The sequence below is a fragment of the Odocoileus virginianus genome, chromosome 5 (assembly GCF_023699985.2).
Source record: "Odocoileus virginianus isolate 20LAN1187 ecotype Illinois chromosome 5, Ovbor_1.2, whole genome shotgun sequence".
NCBI classification, from domain to species: domain Eukaryota; kingdom Metazoa; phylum Chordata; class Mammalia; order Artiodactyla; family Cervidae; genus Odocoileus; species Odocoileus virginianus.
This window is the reverse complement of record NC_069678.1, coordinates 45,233,301-45,247,660: the sequence shown is the minus strand read 5'-3', so window position 1 is coordinate 45,247,660 and position 14,360 is coordinate 45,233,301. Positions and strand designations below refer to the sequence as shown.

At 38.7% G+C, this 14,360-nt stretch overlaps 1 protein-coding gene across 35 annotated transcripts in view; it reads left to right on the top strand.

Annotated features, from left to right (window-relative positions):
• Positions 1-14,360, top strand: part of ADGRL2 (adhesion G protein-coupled receptor L2) — a 662,542-nt gene that overhangs the window by 450,400 nt on the left and 197,782 nt on the right. For 28 of the 35 annotated variants that reach the window (XM_070467837.1, XM_070467855.1, XM_020889265.2 and 25 more), the window contains exon 1: positions 13,459-13,725. The exons of 2 other annotated variants lie outside the window; for them this stretch is intronic. The gene's annotated coding sequence lies outside the window, so the exon portion shown is untranslated. 5 more of the 35 variants (XM_070467842.1, XM_070467836.1, XM_070467843.1 and 2 more) reach the window with 4 other exon arrangements.

The window sequence follows — 14,360 nt, the reverse complement described above, 5'->3', positions numbered from 1 at the left end:
CTTTAATATTGAGCTATGTAGTAAGTGCATGGATGAGTTAGTGTACATGCAAAGCCTAACAAAAAAGGACTATGACTACAATTTAATACATTTCCTCATATCTTAAAATGCATATTAACAGTATATGCATATCACACATTTGTTCACATACAAATTACTCGTCACCAGCTCAAAAGTTAAAATATTTAACATGTGTCAGTAAAAAAAAGTTAGTAAGTGAAGGGCAGTTGGGTGAAATATATAGTCCTCTTCATGTATCATTCCATTTCCCACTTTATAGAGATAATAGGTGAAGATACATTTCACTTTTTTTGAATGCCACTGTTAAGGGAGAACATAAAACCAAAAGAAAATCACAAATTGGTTGACTCATGGCACAAGTACTGCCTTGGTTCTAAGAAGGTAATAAGGAATGGTGGAGAGTGTGGTGAGTCCAAGAGTGAACCTTTTCTTCGAAAGAGAAAGCCTCTCCTGCCGAGGGCTACTATGAGGTATTTTACATCAAGAGGAGAGTAAAAAAGCTGGCTTAAAACTCAACATTCAAAAAACGAAGATCATGGCATCTGGCCCCATCACTTCATGGTAAATAGATGGGAAAACAATGAAAACAGTGAAAGACTTAATTCTCTTAGGCTCCAAAATCACATTGGATGGTGACTGCAGCCATGAAATTAAAAGACACTTGCTCCTTGCAAGGAAAGCTATGATAAACCTCGATAGCATATGAGAAAGCAGAGATATTACTTTGCTGACAAAGGTCTGTCTAGTCAAAGCTATGGTTTTTCCAGTAGTCATGTACAGACGTGAGAGTTGGACCATAAAGAAGGCTGAACACCAAAGAACTGATGCTTTCAAACTGTGGTGTTGGAGAAGACTCTTGAGAATCCCTTGGACTGCAAGGAGATCAAACCAGTCAATCCTAAAGGAAATCAACCCTGAATACTCATTGGAAGGACTGATGCTAAAGCTGAAGTTCCAATACTTTGGCCACCTGATGGGAAGAGCCAACTCATTGGAAAAGACCCTGATGCTGGGAAAGACTGAAGGCAGGAGGAGAAGGGGATGACAGAGGAGGAGATGGCTGGATGGCATCACCAACTCAATGGACCTGAGCTTGAGCAAACTCCAGGAGATGCTGAAGGACTGGGAAACCTGGTGTGCTGCAGTCCATGGAGTCACAAAGAGTTGACACAATTGAGTGACTGAACAACAATTCTGTTAAAAGTTGCTGGACCTACACCTGCTCCCCACAGGCCCTTCCCAACCACCCTCCCCCAGCCCACACAAGCTGGAAATCCAACTTTAACTGAAACCTTTCAATTTTTAAAAGTTGACAAAGAGTAGATTAAAAATAAAACACTGTGTGGCCCAACACCTATGGGGCTAATAAATTACTTTTGTTGGTGAGATTTTACATAAAATCTATTATATAAATAGATTTATTTAAAAGATTTTATATAATATATGACTTCTATTATGTGCTGTGCTAAGAGCTGGGCATATAAACTTTAGTGTGATTTTAAGGAGCTTACTATTTGGTAGGGGAAGAATAAATCAATAAATACAGTGATGTGTGTAATAAGTGCTATGATAATCAATGGTCAATTGATGGTCCTTCAACACTGAAAAATTCTATGTTATCAAAGAAAGATAAAATAATATTCAATATGATTTTCTTAGAAAAGTACTCTCCTAATATATTTTGGAAAGATTAAAAAATAAAATGGAATGTAAACAAAAAGAAACAATATTTAAAGTATCAGCAGGAATTCAGAACATCTTCCTTGAAATTTTTGATTAATTAATATACTCTAAGATAATAATATTGCTGGTGTTTGGAAGGAAAAAATTGATAAAAATTCTTTTTGGCTCTTGAATGTAGGGTTCCAGTCTCTGCTTAGTGAATCATAAGTGAACTAAAATGGTAGTATGGTACCTCTTACCATAATGTAGAAGATGTCAGGGATTTTGCTTTTAAATAAGACCAAAGTGCCAGGGTGCAAAATATAACCCTTGAAAAGTTCCGTGTAAGCCCGTTGATTCAAATTTCTGAGGTTCCCTAGAAACATCTTTATCTTATATAAGTTGTTGAGACAGAAGCATTTGAAGGAAGTAGTGTTCTAGGTAAAATGGAACAATCAACTTTTCAACTTCTCTGAATTTAAAAACTCAAAGGCAATAATTAATTTTCTGTCTTCCTTGATATACTTCCTACCTCCCCAATACACCCAGACACACAAAGATAATTAATAGTGCTAGAAACTCCTTGAACATTTAGTCTATATTTGTGTTTCTCTTTACTTAAAAGCACACATACACACAAACATTATCATCAAATTAATTCTTGGAAAACATTTAAATTTCATATTAATCACTAATTTGTGTAGGTATTAAAATATTTATATATGATCTATAAAAATATTTCAATAAATTGGCTAAACAAATTTGTTAAGATTTATGTGCATATTGTTTATATGTACTTGTGATAAGTACATTTGTACAAGATTTCTAGGTTGTTTGACTTACAATATCTATATCAGCAAAGCAGTGCTTTAATGTTTGTACAACAAGCAGCTGCCTTATTGAACTAAATATTATAACAGTATTTATGATTATAGGATTCTAACTGATTTATTTCATAAATGCTTTCCGACAGCCAAGAGCTCCGGCTCTTTGTTAAACAGTAAAGACACTATTAAAATATCGAGAGTTGGAGAAATGATTTAAAAAAAACAAAAACTGCTTCAATTGGTGCATACACTTCTAAGCAGTATGATATTACTTTCTGAATCCTACAACTTGGAGGTATTTGGGGGAATATTTACATTTTCTAGATACAAGAACATGGGTAGGGAGGAAGGTGCTTCTAGAGAAGTTCCGAAAGCAGTTTTACGCATGTAATGAACATTTTTAAAAGACTACTGTCTCCCCAAGAGTTCACGGTGCTACTTTGGTATATCAGGGACTTTAAAAGTTGTATGAGAGTGCTGAAGGATTCTTTCCTCCTTACTAAGGTTTGAGGATTGTGAGTAATGGGTATACAGTGGGTTTCCGTGATAGCTCAGTTGGTAAAGAATTCATCTGCAATGCAGGAGACACCGGTTCAATTCCTGGGTTGGAAAGATCCACTGAAGTGATAGGCTACGCACTCCAGTATTCTGGCCTAGAGAATTCTATGGGTACATGATGGTATGGTGATATATATGGATTGGACAAGTGGGAGAATCTGGAGAAGACCAAGGCTTTAAATTTTACTACATGTCACGAGCACAGATTGAGACATTCATTTGTGTAAAGTTAGTACCTTCCCGGTAAATTAAAGTTATAAGAAATTTGTTGAAAACATGGGTCACAAAATTAAAATAAAACCCAAATGAACCCACCAAAACTTAACAGAGAGGAGAACAGTGCTGCAAAGAATAAACTGGATGAAGTTTCCAATAAAAAGTTGACTTAGATAAAAACAACATATATATATGACAGAAAAATTGTTCTGTTGTGTACAGGAGATAAGCAAATGAAACTTATTTTCTGACATGTTTAAAAATAAAGCTGAAGATAACTTGTGGCAAATTTATTCCATAACTTCACTAAAGTTGGGGGAAAATCCAATGGTTTCATTATTTTTTATAAATAAAAATGCATATTCAAAGAAAAAAAAAAAGAATAAGATCTATTTGAGAGAAAATGTTGTGAAGTACCAGTCTGAAGAAATAGTACATAGTTAAAATTCCTGAATGCCATGCATATTAAACATATTATTTATATCTTTATGTCCTAATTAGTTTTGTGTATTTGCTTATACATTTTAATGTATATTCTTATTTATTTTCCATGTGTATTTGCCCTTTGTTTCCACAGATGATATATATCTCTGGGGAGGGAGTATGTTTAGTACTCTCTAGTAGCACCTAGAGCACTAAATGGAGGAAAGCAGATTTTCTTAGTGTTGAATAATTGCTTTTATTATTCTTACATTTTGAAAAATATGTCAGCCTAATATCTCAGTAAAAACACAAAATTAAAAATGAATATAGAAAATAACAAGCATGTTTCTCTGACATTAAATCACCCTTTTGTACCAAATGTAGCACAAATGGCCCTTTAAGGGTGGGGCAGGGGGTGTCCTGTGCAAATAGTGGGTGATCAAAGAACACACGGGCAGCTACACTAAGTGACACTGGTGATGTCAAGGACAATGTATTCTGAATTCTACTTTGTATTTCTTCTGTGATGCTGTGCCAGAACACAAATATTTAGACACAGATATATACATATATGCGCTCATATATATATATATATATATATATATATTTTACAGAATTTAAATAATTCACTCAAATAAATTATTTAAATGATTTAAAAATTCTTTTGTCAAACAGATTAATGGAACCTTCTTATTCAAAAGATAAATCATTTTATATGAAGTGGCAAAGACTTCAAGGGCTAATAAAGGTTTTATGAGAGATAAACTTTTAATGAATTAATATTCTTGCATGTACTTATTTTCTATAAACATAAATACACACACAAATGCTCACAATGATATATCAACCTATTTGACTGATATTTAAGGAAACAGTATCCACAGTGTTAAAAATAATGTATTTTTATAGATTTTATTTTTACAATCTGATGGTTTATAATTCACAAAACAAAGTAGAAGGAGATTTAAGTAACAGTGCTATACATGTTATTATTTGTGTAATGAGATAAAATAAACATCTTTCTATTTGTAACCAAATGAATCCAGTAATCATTTGTCTTGAGCAATTTTGTATATGCTGTTTTATAGGGCTTGAAATGTGTTTGGCACTCAAGTCTTTTTGCTGTGTAGGTCTTAATCAGAAAGATATTTTGCTCTAGAAAATTATGGTGAACTAGTATTTGTATAACAAGACCTTAAGACTAGAAAAATTTTTAAGGATTTTTATGAATCTCAGTACACATTCTTCAGCTAAATTTTGGCATAGTTTCAATTGAGACTCCAGTGAAATTCAATTGGTTTATTTTATAATTAAAAACAAGGAAATCATAGTAACAAAAATATATAATGTATAGCACTCGTGTTTATAATAGAAACATCCATAAAGAAAGAAACATGTTCTAACTTCTCTCATTATTCCAAAGGGAATTGCATCTTTAATCACACAAAGCACAACTGCTTTCTAATTTTGTTTAAAGTGTTTCAGTACTTACAAAAACCAGATCAGGTTATTGTAAATCTAGAGCAAATTAGAATCACTGGCCTCTGCTCAGCTCTATGTAAGGGTTCTATGTAAATCATAAATTTAATGGCATACTAAGACACACATCTGTTTCAGTTTTGTAGAAGTTAATAATCTAACTACAGAGTATTTAAACACTTCTTTCATTAACTGGAAAATTGAGGCAAAGATAGACTTCCCTCAGTGATAAGATGTAACAAGTTATTTCCAAATTTTGATAAGCTATAAATTTACCTAAACAGTTAAAGAGTAGTCTAAAGATTGAATTTAGTATCTATTTTGACAGGATTTCCTCCTGTATAGAAATATTCAATATAAACAAACTGGTCAGCATTATCATCTCGAATCTACATCTGCATAAATTTTTTTGATTTATATAAATCATATTTAAAATAATTTTGTAATAGGGCACCAGAGAGAAAGTAAATATTGAGCAATTATATGAAATGTCAAAATTCATTTTAAAAAATATTTTTCAGATTCCTTATTTGATTATCCATAAGTTTATTTTAAAATGATAAATGATACTCTTCTGGGGATCTGTATTTTTTAAAAATAGTTTACATTCTTTGACTTCCTGGAATATTTACATTTTATAGCTGGAAGTCTTTTCTCTGATTTTATTTTAACAAATTCAATTATTTTCTCTGATTTTAACAAACTAAATATTTTTTGTGTTTTTCCATGACATCTCCCTTGAGACATGCCACTTCATATATAGCAGTAACAGCATATTTGCATGAATTATTGTGTTTCAATTATCAGTACATAATAAACAGGAAATTAGCTTTTCTTGCAGTGTATTCCACATTGTCTGAACAATGAAATATATGTGGTTTGAATTTGGGTCATTAAATTCAGGTAGTAAAGACACAGTACTAATTAAATTGGTGTCATAAATTACATTTCCATAATGAGGGGGAACACTCTTTTAATGCACTAATACTCCTCTTAAGTTATATTGTAGACATGTGATTTTTGGTAACCAGTACAGTTGGATAAGAGATGTGTTCAGTACAGCACAGCCCTATCACTGAATCAAAATCATTCAAAGAATATATTATCCACCTGATGGTTTGACAACTTTTTAATGTAGAACAGCTGGAGAGGTTATTTATATGTTTTTATTGTTTCATCTAAACCAAAATTTCTTCATTAAATATCCTGCAACAAAACCTTATCATTACCAAATCATTTCAGTACTTCTTTGAGATGCAGACTACATTTTAATGTGATTCTAAAGTTGGATACTGATTAAAAAAAAAAGATTTTTTTCTAATGCACTTTACTTATCACAAAAACATATGCCTATTACATCATTGTTTGGTCTAGGACCTAAGTGATGGATTTCATAGTGACTTTAAGAATGCATTGTAAAGAGTTACAATAAGTTGAAAACCTAATTATAAAGATTTAAATTATTCTTGAAAATAGAGATGGCAACATTGTATTATCTTATCAAGAAACTATGATGAGAACTAGGTTGAGAAGAAAAGCCTTTGCAAATAGCTGTTCTAGTTTCCATATGCTCAAACTTATTTTCATTAAAATATATACAACAAATAGGGACTTCTCTGGTGGTCCAAGGGCTAACACTCTGAGCTCCTAGTGCAGGGGGCCCGGGTTCCATCCCTGGTCAGGGAGGTAGATCCCACATGCTACAACTAAGACCCAGAGCAGCAAATAAATAAATAAAATTAAACAAATACATATATATATATACAACAAATAAAGGTCTTTTTAAAATAAAAAAGATAAGTTGAGTTAAAAAAAAAACACCACCATATTGATTAGAGAACCCAATAATGAACAATGTTAGTAACAGTTAATATATATGATCAGAAAAATAAAAAATTCCAGGTCAAACATTTCCTGTTACATAATTGTAGATGATCAAATATTTTCAAAGCCGAAACAAAGCAATTTCAAATATTTTCAAAGCCGAAACAAAACAATTTTGTGTTTAAAAAATACTAAAATGACATATTTCAATTATTATTTTATGCTGTATCATTAAGATAACTTTAATGTGTTCTAATATGAAATATTATAAGTTTTATATAATTATATTTTTGACTCACTTTCTCAAATGCAAAGAGGGCATTTGTGAGTTTGTTTCCTGACTCTTAAAAGCATTTTGCAAGTTTTGCCATACTAAAATACAATGAACTATGACATGAGTAATCAAAGTCATATTCTCAGAGGCACTAAAAATTCAATTTAGACTTCTGTGAATTGCTATTTGGTTATCTTTGAGGGTTTAGATTCAATCAAAGTGGAGTTGCCTCTACTATTAACCACTGCCTTACTATTGTTCTCATCTGATGCATACTGCTTTACTAAGAACTGCCCACTTTATATTTATACGCTTTATATTTAAAACAAAGAGTTGTGATTTTAGGTTACTTTTAATTTTAGAATTTTTCAATAAATTTAAAGAAGTTTCATCTGTATTGTTGACAGAGGTTTGAATATATAGAAAAGGGATGAGAATTTATGATAAAAAATATAAGAAGTCATAGGCAGCTTTCTGTAAAGAGAGTGTTCTTATACTTACACTTCCTGGTTTGACAGACACATTTATAGAAGATCTATAGGATATGATTGTAGAAAATCCTCAAGGTGCGGAGATTACCCAATAGTTATGAGAATAATCTATGGAAAGAAAGATTAACTTGGTGAGTTTTGTAAAACTCAGTGCAGCAATGATTATGAGGGGTATCTTTTTTAACTTGCTTACTTTTGAGTATTATAATGGTAAAAAAAAAAAGGTATAACCTTTTATACACAGTCAGACATATATAAATATTTTAGGTGCACAGAAAGAGTCAAGTTACCAGTTATTTTAGTAGATATTTAAAGATGGGTTTTCCCTGGTGGCTCAGTGGTAAAGAATCTGCCTGCCAATGCAGGAGACATGGGTTCGATACTTGGGTCAGGAAGACCCCCTGGAAAAGGAAACGGTAACTGACTCCAGGATTCTTGCCTGGGAAATCTCATGAACAAAAGAACTTGGAGGGCTACAGTTCATGGGGTAGCAAAGAGTCAGACACCACTTAGCAAGGAAGCAATAACAACAATTACAAAATGATATATATTTAATAATGTGTGTGATTATATACTTCTAAATAATATCATTAAGCACAGTACACCAGAATCACATTTATAATACAGATGAAACTCCAAAACTTTGGAGACTGCATCTCTACATTTTAGATAGGGTTCGTCCCTCTTGGACCAAGATTTACTCAGCCTGGAGAGAACCGGGAGAAGAGTTAAAAGCTTATTGGCTTTGGCAAGTGCTTTCATATGTTTCTGCTTTCATGGAAAATGAGTTTTGATTTCTTTTCAGCCTATATGCATGGCAAAGTTAAGATGAAAAACAAAGCTAGGAACTTTACACGAGCTCTAGTTTAGTTTGGGTATTTATATATTGCTTTGATTTGCTCTAGAGCTTTAAAAGATTTATTTTCTAGAGTAGGGAAAACTAGTTTCAGCAATAAGCATCACTGAGCAGTGACAATGAAGAAAAGGGAAAACAGTTTAGAATGAAATCTAGCTAATTTTATTTCTATTTCTGTGTTAGAAACTAGACCAGTTTCACCTGTTTTTTGCTTAATTTTAGAACTCTCACAGAGCTCTCTCATCACAGGCAAAAATAATGAATACAATCTAGTCTCATTGGTCTCTACAGAGTGTAGCTCAAACTTCACATAAGTTTTGGCCCACTATCAAGATCTGGATCTTCTCCCTGTTCCACCCCAGTCTTCCTCTGTGTCCCCTTTTAGAATTGGCTTACCTATATCCAATTTTGTTGGGGTTGGGCGTTGAACAGGTTACTCCTAGTGTTGTGCTGGCTTAGACTAAGCACAATATTTTGCAACCCTGCCCATTTTCATACTTTTTCAGATTCTTTAAATTGGTACTTATACTATTGGTATTCACACTTGTATTTTGACATGTACCTCATCACTTTGCTCTAAAGAAAGATGCCTGGATGGTTAATAGCTTTAAAAGTTAGTGTAATTTCTGTATCAGAAATATGTGAGCCCATTGAATAAAATAATCTTTAGTTTCTTAAAGATGTTTAAATTAAAAACACGAGTTTCTACAGTTGGAAAAAACATGTATGGTTAAAATGTTTGAAGCCCATCAATCTCTCAAACCACATAAACTAATGAGTTCCTTCTGTTTTCTTTGAATGAAATCACCATGAGTGGTTAGATGTTGATTTAACATAAAACAAATGGAAATGGGTGTTTCCTTTGTCCTTTGTAGAATTTATTTTTAAAAACAATTAGCAAGTATTATGAATAAGTCAATGATTTTGCCATTACTTAAAGAATAATATAGATTGAAGAGTTAAATTGATTGGATTGCAGGGAATGCATAACATACTCCAACTCTCCTTAGCTTGCTAACATCTGCAGACATTATTAAGCTTCTCATTTCATTTTTTTTCCCTACCACAACACCTGTATTGTTATAAATTATGTTTTGAATTGTCATGAAGTGTCAGGCAAATTATGTTGTCTGGATATGTGTGTGTGTCATTTAAGTGTTCCTTTGTAATGCAGGTTTGTGGCTAACAGCTTAATCTTGAATATATCAATGCAATTAAAAAGCTCTGTTTCAATCCTTTGTGAATACAGAGAACGATGAAGCATTATTATGTGTGAAGTGTAAGGAAAGAATTAAAAATTCCTTAATATTTAAAACATTACCTCCTAGAGAATGAATACATTTAGATATAATTTTAAAAACACCAAGCTTATTATATTCTTAGGAAAAAAAGCACTGAACCCTTTGAACTCTATAAAATACATATCCTATTGAATTAAAATTAAAAACCTGTATGAGGCATTTCCCACTCCCTATAGTTTTAACCCACTTCTGACAATGTCTTCCCCCTCCCATGCATCCTCCTTTTTTTATAGTCTCTTCAGGAACAGTGGAGAGTGACTCACTTATGTCCTGAACATCAAAGTACGTCAGACCTAAGAAATGTAGACAGTGAGTTCTTCCTGAGATTCTTTCTGAGAGAGTTAAATAAATAAGTAAATGGGCAAACATATGGGCAGCTTAAATCAGGCAAAATTTTCTACTGATTACTTACTAAACTTACTAAATAAAAACTTCAGTCCAAGTTTTTCGTCCCCAAAGAAAATAGGATTAGACTGATCTATGCACTCACTGGGAATCACGCCTGGATAAATGAAAAATCTTCAAAGATGAACAAAAGAAAGGGCTAAAATTTTTCAGTAAATGCAAATCTTAATCTGTTTGAAATATTTTGGTTTATAATCGTGAATAAAATAATTTTAAGTTCTAAAAGGAGACCATGATATAAATGACCTCTGAGGTCTGAGAGTTCTGTAACTTTACCTTCTTTTTGACTAAATTTTGACAGACGTAAAAACGAAATAAGGTTTCACACTAGTTCTGCATAACTGTGTTTTGTTCCTAGCCTTGTTTATATCCTGCATCAATAATATTTGAATTGTGTTATGCAAATGGAAGTGTTTATGTAGTTTAAAGCACCAGTGCTCAAAGTGGCTCCTCTTATCTTTAATATTGGTGAGAATATTAAAACAGCAATACATTGAGTAGAAAAAAACCTGATCATCAAGGATTCTTGTTTGAATCTGAGAAAATTAAAATGGAATCAACCAACAGAGCATGTTTCAGTTATTTTACACATATGTACTTTTAACTTGATTTTTTACAAGTTGAGAGAAACTTGACCAATAGTTGTATTTACTCTAGTACAACAAACATCTGGCTTTGTGACAAAATAGAGGTAGTTAGAGTCTTCATGTCTTTCGGAAAATCTGCTGTTGACATTTTAATAACACTGTTATTTGAAATGATTTCTGAAGTATGATGACTGCAGCATACCCACAGCAACAAACAGTATATATTGTTTCTGAAAGCAAAGAATCTCAAGTTTCATTCTATTTTCTAGAGGTTTTTAAATCTTGGAATATCAGTTTTTCCTGAAAACTAATGCAAACATACTTCTTTAATTGATGTCTGCATTCATTAGCATAAACAGTGATTTCGAAATACATCTGAAAATGTAGTCACTTTCAGTTCAGAAATTTTGTGATTAAAAAATCCAGGCTTGTTTTTATTCGTAAGCAAAGGACACAACTAGGTTTCAAACATTTTTCAAGCACGATTTTCTCCGTCGTGGTCTCTTCTCTTCAGGTTGGGTCCATCGTAGGTGCTGCCTGGCTGTTTGCTGACACTACCAACAGAGAGGTGCAAGGAAGTGTGGTCAGAGGACAAGAGCAAACGCACTTTCAATGTAAGGAAATGAGGGAAACAGACCTAAATAGCGCGATGAGTGCACTTGCGAGAAAAGAGCCCTGTAGTCTCCTTTCCTTCCTTTGCTTATCCTGGTGGCTTTAATCAAAAACAAACAAAACGCTCTTGTGAAATATAGTCAATAAAGTCAAAGTTTGGCTAGCTCTCCGTAACTACAAAGAAAAAGTCATCGCAATTAAAAAAAAAATGTAACTTTCATTAACAAGCCCGCCGGAAATCTCAGGTATCAAAGACGCATTAACCCTGGAGCGTCCCCCGCGCGCCGCAGCCGGACGGAGGCAGGCGAGGCGAACAGACGTTCTTTCTCCTCCGAACAGTCACACAAAAGGAGGGCCGCGGAAACTAAAAGTTTCGGGGCCTCCGGCTCGCTGCGCGGAGAAAAGAGAAAACCTGGAGACGGGGTGGGTAAAAGACGCATCCTGGGCGCCTCTCAGAAGTGCAGGCAAGAAAAGAGCTCCCGAGCCTGGAGGGAAGAGGGGAGGGGACCCCTGAGCTGCAGGCCAGCCCCCGGCGCCCCGCCTCGGAGGCCGGAGCTTCGCGGTCTCCCAAATACCTTTCACCCCGTTCCAGAAATAAAATAAATGTTTTTAAAGTGCGTGTGTGTAGACAGGATGGACAGCGCGCGCCGGAGGAGCGCGCGGAGGATCGAGCGCGCAGTGAGTGGAGTTTGGGGAGGTGGGGGATCGGCAGGGAATGGGTGTGTGGATGCGGAGGGGCGGTGGGGGGTGGACTGAATGCGGAGCCCCGGGACCGAGGGGAGGGCGAGTCGACGGGGAGGGGAAAGGAGGGGCGCTAGCCACCCCTGGCCGCCTCCGGGGCGCGTTCCGCGTCCGTGCGCGCGCGTCCCTCGCCGCCGCCGCCGCCCGGAGAGCCCTGCGGCCGCCGGGCCGGCGGAGCCGGGGCCGGCCAGTTCTCGGGCGGCTGCTGGGCCACCGCCGCCGCCACCCGAACCTCTCGAGCCCGTAAGTGTCCCCTTTCGCTCCCCTCCCCCTTGCTCGGGTGCACCGTCGCCGCAGCTGCTCAAATGGAGTGGAAAATGGCTATTGGGCGGCAATGAGTTATAGATTATCTGCTCCACGTTTTGTACTTAGCAGCCTGTAATCTTCTTTTGAGTTTGCCTGAGCCCTTTGCTGGAAAAATCAGGAGGGAGAGATTTATCCTTTGTCGCTGTACACGCTAATATGTTTATATGATTAGCCGAACTCGCGGGGGTGGGGAGGTGGGGATTTGGGGCGGAGGAGGAGGAGGCCGAGGAGGAGGAGGCTGGAGGTGACTCCAGTTCAGACCTCGCGGAGAGTCTGTGTCAGGACTTCGCGCTCCCCCGTCTCGCTCCCTCTCGCTCCCTCTCTCCCTCTCACTCTCTCTCCCCTCACACACACACACGCAGAGGTACCGGAGCGAAATCGGGAGCTTACCGGAGAATTCCTCGGGATCGTCGGAGTCGGGGGGCGGGGGGGAACCTCCCCTCCGTTGCTGGCGTGACTCGTCCCTACACCTCCCCGCTTCCCCAAGCCCCAGTCCTCGCCTTCAGCCAGTTTTGGGGGGGCAGCGGTCACCGTTCCACCTCGGCCCAGGGACCCGAAATGTGAGGAGGGGCCGCTGCCGTCTCCCTCCCCAGGCCGCAGGGTCGGCTCGAGGGATGCCAGCCCGGCCGGCGCGCTGAGTGGCTTCGCCTGACGAACTGAGTTGGCCTCGCGCCGCCGGCGTCTGCTCGCCCCTCCCGCGTCTGCCTCTCTGAGGGGACACTCAAGTCTGCGCACCTCTGTCGGGTTCCTTCCTCCGTCACCCCTTTCCCTCCGCTTCCCGAATTTCTGATCTTTCTGAAGGAGCGTGCGGTCTGGGGGCGCGCGCGCGCGTGTGCCAAAGACGCCTCTCGTGGAGCGGTGTGTGGGAAACTGCAGGAAAATGTTGACCTAACCCCAGGAGCCGCCCGGCGCTGGCTGCTTGGCTGGAGGAGGAGGAGGCGGCGGCGGCGGCGGCGGCCAAGCAGGAGGACGAGCCGAGCCGCGGCGCTGTGTCCGGCCGGCGAGTCGCGGCGCTGCCTCCCGCGCGGACTCGGCGGCCGGCCTCGGCCCTCGCCGGCCCGGGTGGCCGCAGCCCTCTGCGCCTCTCCCCGCGCGGCCCCTGCGCCTGACGGCCCGCCCCCGGGGCGCGCTCGCAGACCGAGGTAAGAGCCGCGGGAACAATGTGCCTCTGTGCCGGGCTGCGGAGACCTGTTTGCTTTGCGCCTTCCTCACGGGGGTGGATGCTGGAGGTGTAGGGAGCCGAAGGTGAGTTGGGGCTCTGCTGTTAAAGTTCGGCGGGGCCAAGAGGGAGAACGGCGCGGGCTCGGGCCACTCGCTCCCACCCCACCTCCCCCTCCTCGGAAATCAATCCGCAGAACTCCCCTTCCTGTCGAGCCTGCTGCCGCTTCGCCCTGCCAGTGTCGTGAAGTCCTCTTGGTTACAGCCTAGTTGCAGGGGGCCCCGGGGGGGACAGGGGAGTGTTTTTTGATTTACTGAGAGTCTGGGTCAGAAGGTGCTGTTCGCTCTTTCACAGCCTATCTGGGGAGGCAGAAAGTGGGGCGCGCTCACCGCTGGAGGCCCGGCGGGGAGCTCGCCCCTGTCCCCCCCAGCCCCTCCTACTTGCAGATCCGTCCGGGGCTGTGAGTGGAGCCGGGAGGCCGAGCGCTGGGAGCGAGTTCTGGGCAAGTGGGCGGGGGGTGAGGGGCCGATGAACTGAGTTGTTGTGGGTGGTTGTTGCTTTCTGTCGGTGGTTAGGTGGTGTGGAGAGGCGAGGATGACAGCAAAGCGCCGCCAGATG